Source organism: Haliotis rufescens, unplaced genomic scaffold (genome assembly GCF_023055435.1).
Source record: "Haliotis rufescens isolate VD_foot unplaced genomic scaffold, xgHalRufe1.0.p SCAF_4, whole genome shotgun sequence".
In the NCBI taxonomy this organism is placed as follows: domain Eukaryota; kingdom Metazoa; phylum Mollusca; class Gastropoda; order Lepetellida; family Haliotidae; genus Haliotis; species Haliotis rufescens.
This window is the reverse complement of record NW_025964112.1, coordinates 30,424,842-30,431,303: the sequence shown is the minus strand read 5'-3', so window position 1 is coordinate 30,431,303 and position 6,462 is coordinate 30,424,842. Positions and strand designations below refer to the sequence as shown.

Here is a 6,462-nt window from a genome sequence, read left to right as displayed (position 1 = left end):
TGTTTAAATGGTCTTTTCAAAAAGATGAATGTCAAACCTTATCAATAGTTTTGTAATGTACGTTACTGAAATGTTCGTAACCAACATATACGAAACTAACCATTTTCGTGAAATTAGCTTTGTTTTAAGGCTACCGATTGCTTTCTTAAGTTATCCCCCGCCCCAACGAAGTTGGCGGTGGATATAGAAATTGGTTCCGTCCGTCCGTGCGTGTGTGCGTCCCGAAATCAATTCGGGAGCAGAAACCGTTAAATATTTCTCTATGAAACGTTGCATGTCTAACAGACTCACGCTGAACAGGTGCCTTTTGCTTTTTGGGAATTTTAAAAAATTATATTTTTTACGTTTCCATGGCAACAAGTTGGAGTTAGGTTCTTTTAGGGTGGTGTTCGTTTCCGGAGCGTAACTCAAAAACCGTTATTTACTTTCTTACAAAACTTTGCATGTCTACCAGGCACATACTGAACTGGTGCCTTTTGATATTTAGCGCTTTTAGAATTTTTTATTTTTTACATTTCCATGGCAACAAGTTGGATTTAAGTTTTAATATAGGGTGGGTTCACTTATGGAGTATAACAAATAAACTGTTAAATATTTCCTTGCTAAACATTGCATGTCTATATATAAAACACATACTAAACTGATGCCATTTGATATGAAGGAGTTTTAGAAATGTTTATTTTAGAATTTCCATTTCAGCTATTTTGACATGGGCTATGAGAAATGTTGGGTCAGTTACCTGGTTTGGGACCATAACGTGTTAAAATGGGCGGGTGATATAGATGACTCCGTCGACTACACGCTTGTTCTCCATGTGTTGCAGGCAGCATCTGAGACTGGTTATGCTGGACACGATCATTGTGCGGACTGGTTATCGCCGACAAGATTGGTATGTATGGCAGATAGCATGTTTCTTTTTCATTTTATTACAATTGTTTGTGATCTTGAGTAACAACCAGTGGACATGTTTTAAACAACATGAAAAATAACTGCATTTACGTGTCAAGTTGAGACACTGTTACATTTTCCTCAACAAAGATGGGGAAATGTACGTTAACACTTGTAACGTACATTTGAGAAAAGGAAACCGTTTCAAAAAGTAAGTTAGTTTTGGATAATGTAGAATAAACTGATGTTTTCTGCCAAACTGACATTTAGAGAAATCTAGTGTTCTGTTAATAATGTTTTAATCACTTTATGAATGGAAGTCACTTTATGAATGGAAGTCATTAAACTTGTCCACCTGAATTCAACTTTACTTTCACGACTGAATGTAATGTAAAACTTAGATTTTTTTTATTTCCAAGTATTAGTGTGAAAAGGAATTAAGGTCGAAAGAATACTTGAAGCCATTTATATTTAATTCATTCAGTTTAATTTTAGAGGTCATCAATGTAAATTATAAAGTGTAACATACATTTCATATTAAGTAACTTACATTTCATGTTTACTTTACAGGCAAACATGGCAAAATCGCGTGCAGAAATTCAACGGCCTATAGAGAAAGGGAGAAGGAAGGCGAAACATATCTTGAATGGGAATGAGAGACGTTTACATGATCCAGTTCCAAGTGGAAAATCTAAACGCATGTTCAAATTGATTTCTTCTGACGTTGAAATTATTGGGCAACGATATGGGAATAGGATCTGATAACAATGATAATGTTTGATCATTTAATCTGAAATAAGTACACACGAAGCAAGTCATATGAGGCTTATGAATAACATACGAAGTATGAAACATATTTTAGTTCTTTATGGATGTTTGATATGTTCGTTACAGTTGAAATGTTCGTTACTGATTGGTAATTGTCTAGTTATATTTCAAAAGAGTATTGCAAACCATTGTTTTAAGTTTGCATTTTCGTCTTCCTGGCCAAATCTAGTGGTCTAAGGAGTTTGACACTTTCATTTTATACATAAAGTTTTGTTTCTCTTTCAAAATCTCTTAACGTAACTGAAAGTATAATGAAAGAAGTAAAATTATTTTAACTTGTTCACCTATATTTGTATGCAAGTAAAGAACTTGTTCAGATATTCTTGTTTTGATCAGCAATATGTATGCTGAGAACAATGTTTGAAACCAGGGTGGCCTTATATACAAATCTGGCAATGTTGAAATGTACGTTACAATTGTTGTGGATCATGAATCTCATGTTGTGGTCGGATATATATAGTTGTAGCCATGCAAATCTGAGGATATGATCTCCAATAATTGCAGGTCTTTTGAGTAGCCATTGTAAATATCTGACTGAACTTGATTCATTTTCATTGAATTCGAAGTTTTACTGTTTGAAATATTTGAAAGAAAAACGGCCAGTTGTCGGGGTAAATCCTATGTTTGATGTCTGTTCTTAAAAGAATATGACATCATGTCTATTGTTGGAATTACTGAGTTGTAATAAAATATTTGAAGATACATAAAGAATTCTCCTGTTGTATGTTGCTGCTTTATATCAAGTAATATCTTGTTTCCTTGATCTGTAGCGTACATTTCGCTACTTGCCCTCCTAAACTTTGGTTTCTTATCCTGAGCTGATAATACAACTCAACTTGAAATCCAGTGATATACATACACAATATGAATAATGCTTCTAAACCAACAAGTTACATGTGTGCTCTATTAAGTACAAGTGTGTAAAATGTTAGGGGTTAAATGGCTCTTCGTTTATTTTATATAAAACCAAAAACGGTTCATCGTATTTTAAACGAATTCGTGAAGCCCATAGACAATGCGTTTAGATATATAGAATGGTATTATGTCAACTTACTAAGTAAATACCACTTTATTGCCTTACATTTCATCTAAATCAGGAGAGATCTTGAACAAGTTCAATCAAACTTGTGTATGGGGCGAATGGATAAGCAGATACTAGGTTAAACAATGAAAAAGACGAAAAAGGAGAAAAAAAATCTAATCTTATTCATAACCGAGTTGATTTTGTCAAAATAATACCTTCACAACAATGACGCATGCCCAAGAACCCAACAGCAACTGTAACCAGAGCCAGCAGACCAATATACAACTATATGTATGAATGTCCTACAGGTTACACAATTAAGTCGGACAGAACCAAATGAAACATGGAAATGTGAATTCATTCACCGACCTTGACAGCTGTATCTCGACACTTAGTGGATATGTGGGGAAGACCATTAAAGTTGGTAAACAGTGTGACTGCAGTGCAGTGTGAAAGCCCGGTCTGACTATGACATAACCATACCGTATTACTGAACTTAAGTCCCTAGTTAAAGTGTTATCTAAGTTCAGCTGTCACTAAAGGTTATAGACGAGACGTGAAAAGGAAACGTCACACACACACTTACATACTGACCTGAAAAAAAGAAAGAAAGATATTTGTCCAATACCTAGAAGTCACTGATCAGTATTGAAATAATCATACTTGTAATTAAGGATTGACTGTGTATTTTTTTCGGTTCATTGAGGTATGAATCGAAAAACCGATGTGCAAACTGTATGAATCCGCGTAGCGTAGCGGATTCTTACAAAAGTTTGCACATCGGTTTTTCGATTCATACCTCAATGAACCGAAAAAATATTCAGTCAATGCTTATAATTAAATTCGATAACGTAAAACATGTTTTATCTACAATAGTTTAACCCAAAACAGTTGCATATATCAAAACAGACAAAAATGACGACATTGATAAACATTCCAGGTGTAGGAATACATACAGTGGCGTGACATGAATCAGGTGATCGTTTAATTTATGCACATAACTTGACACGCCTACACAGTCAGTAGCCAATCAACGGAGAGTGGGATTAAACCAATGTTCATTTGACCTGTCAATTAAGGCAAGAGGCGAAAAGAACTGCAACAGTCAGACTGTAAAGAACCGGAAGAAATATGTCCGAGAGAAGGCGGCTGTTTCAAATAACATGGTCATTTAAGGCATGATTCAAACATTACTTCCCTGATTACGGTAAAACACAGTTGGAGAAATGCTAGTTAGAAATGAAACTTGAACCGAGGCGAGCGTGAAAAAAACAGGCGAGCGGAGCCTGCACGTTTGCTGTTTCATTCATTCTCGGCCTTCGGTTTCAAAGGGTAGTTTGGACAATGAATATGAATGAAAGTTGCTAAAAGTCCTGTGCATGACGATTCACGTGAGCAGAAAGGGAATTCCCTCGACTGTAATATTGGGATTCCCCGACATTCCGCAGTAATAAAAGTAGTGCGCCGCGGCGGGCGTGGCTTAATTTTGTACATTCATTGGGAAATGAATGCAGTAACACGTGACCAATTCAGCTAATCAGAATGCAGGAATTTCCATGAACACAACGAAAATTTAATTATTACACAAGGTGTGGATCCACAAACCAACTAAACATGTTGGTGCCAACGTAATCAAGAGGACACATACAAACTATAGCCGGTCGTTAACTAAAGGAATGAAATCAAAACAAACTCACTACTGCATTGTTCAAACACATTTGATCTGTGGTACATGATGGATGGCTAAACAAAAAGCTTTATTGTTACAAGTACTTGCATGGAAACAGAGTTCAGTAAATCACACATCATGATTTTTTGCATCAGTTGTGTAGAAGTTCAGGTGGACGCCACATGACGTACGCATTTAATCTAGAATTCAATAAAATCACAAATCATGAGCACAAGTTCATGGCACACATTTCAATGTCAGCTCAAGTTTCTGATGTCTGATTAAACTCAGCACAAGTCGCTGGTGTTCCAATCAGTCCTAGGAAAGAAAACTGAACACTCTTCCTTGTCAGCTTGTGGTGGCTCTGTCATCAATACTCTGCAAAGTACTCATTGCGGGCTCCATCACATGTAACCTGGAGTTGTGTAGGTTTCAAGGAAGACCAGACACGGGCTGCGGGTGTGAGTCTTTATTACTTTGTCTAATAAATAGACACCCTGAAACACATGTATAGGGAGTAAGTAATAGTTTCAGGATAAACTTACACAGTCACATAAAAATCCGCAATAAATGATACTCTACAGAAATAATGACATTGTCATAAATACATTTTGATGGAGGCAACCATCCAAGAACGATAACTCCTTGTTAATACAAACACGAGGCAAATACTTCCTACTAGCGCACTTGTTGCTATGAATGTTAAACGCGTTGCATACTATAGACAGAGAACTATGTGCCCAACATAATTGCAAAATATATTACGCAATAATAAGTTTCGTACCCTGTGGATGACACCGAGGTGTAGATTAATTCACGTCCTCGGGAGAAACATACAGCGCTGCAATAAAATAAACAAACCACATTCAGATTATTCTAAATGCGCAAATGTTTACAAATAAGATTGAATGTGGTATTGTTTACATAACCTATGAACTTCATGGCGATAATGTACATGAAATGTCATGGTCAAACCTTTATCATTCGTCCATTAATTCATTGTGTCATTCACCCATTTATGCACCGTAACTAGCACTTTAAAGCATATGTGTTATGGGGTATTACTTTAACATCATATCTCGGTAAGCTCTTCGAAAAATTACCCTTCAAACGCATAGAAGACAAATCGTGTAGGCTTAACCCACATTGTCCTGATATGCTCCAGTTTGGATTTAGAAAAGAACACGGAGCTATTATGTCAGTGTTTACTTTGATCGAAGGCATTCAATATTACATACATAGGGACCATGCAGTTCATGCTGCTTTCTTAGATAATGAAAAAGATTTCGATAGAATATGGCACGATAACTGCATGAACTGGGCATTAGAGGATATACATGGAAATTACTACACCATTGTTATGCAAATCGTTATTCTTCTATTTCCTACCTGCACAGATTATGCAGATTAGTGGTTTCAATTGTCTGGTCGAGAACATTGACTTAACAGAACTTAGGCTAAGTTTTTGGGCGCAGAGCTGTTCCTTTACAAACCCGGATGAAATACTAACCAATACCTATGCCCGAGTACAGCTACCAGTAAGAAACAAAGGGGATGTTGTAGTGATCGACTGCAGGTAGCTGACGGGAGATCAGACTTTAATTTGCACTAACTCTCATTCATATATGTTTCTTAAGGCATGTGTTAATTTATATTTTTGAATCTTGAATGAACTAAGGGGCGGTATGGTAGACTTATAGATGTGTCGGTATGTATCAGTTTAACACATTCAGTTATACGACTTCCTACGCTATCGATACTTACACCTATATATGAGGAGTCATGTAAAAGCCGAGGGAAAACATTTGTCAGTGTGATGACGTCACGGCGGTAGTAAATTTATACTTCCTGGTGGCAGGTCATGTTTCCGCGAATGTTTCACTGTCACACATTGGTAGCTCATGGGTCGGTTGTTCAAGAAGGATTGTGGATGTGGAAATTAAAAAAAGAAGTTATAGATTTTAGAAATGTCAATTCTACTGTGTAAAACGTTGTTTGTACGTTTGGTACTTACACCGATGTTACGTCTACATAAACACAGCTTTAACACTGT

General features: G+C 36.4%; 1 long non-coding RNA gene across 1 annotated transcript; it reads right to left on the bottom strand.

Moving 5' to 3' along the window:
- Nucleotides 1-4,243: 4,243 nt before the first annotated feature.
- On the bottom strand, nucleotides 4,244-6,225 carry LOC124119869. The gene is made up of 3 exons (XR_006858719.1): nucleotides 6,174-6,225; nucleotides 5,194-5,250; nucleotides 4,244-4,906 (listed from the first exon to the last, which is right to left on the bottom strand). It is a non-coding gene; the product is annotated as an uncharacterized LOC124119869 (long non-coding RNA).
- Nucleotides 6,226-6,462: the final 237 nt, after the last annotated feature.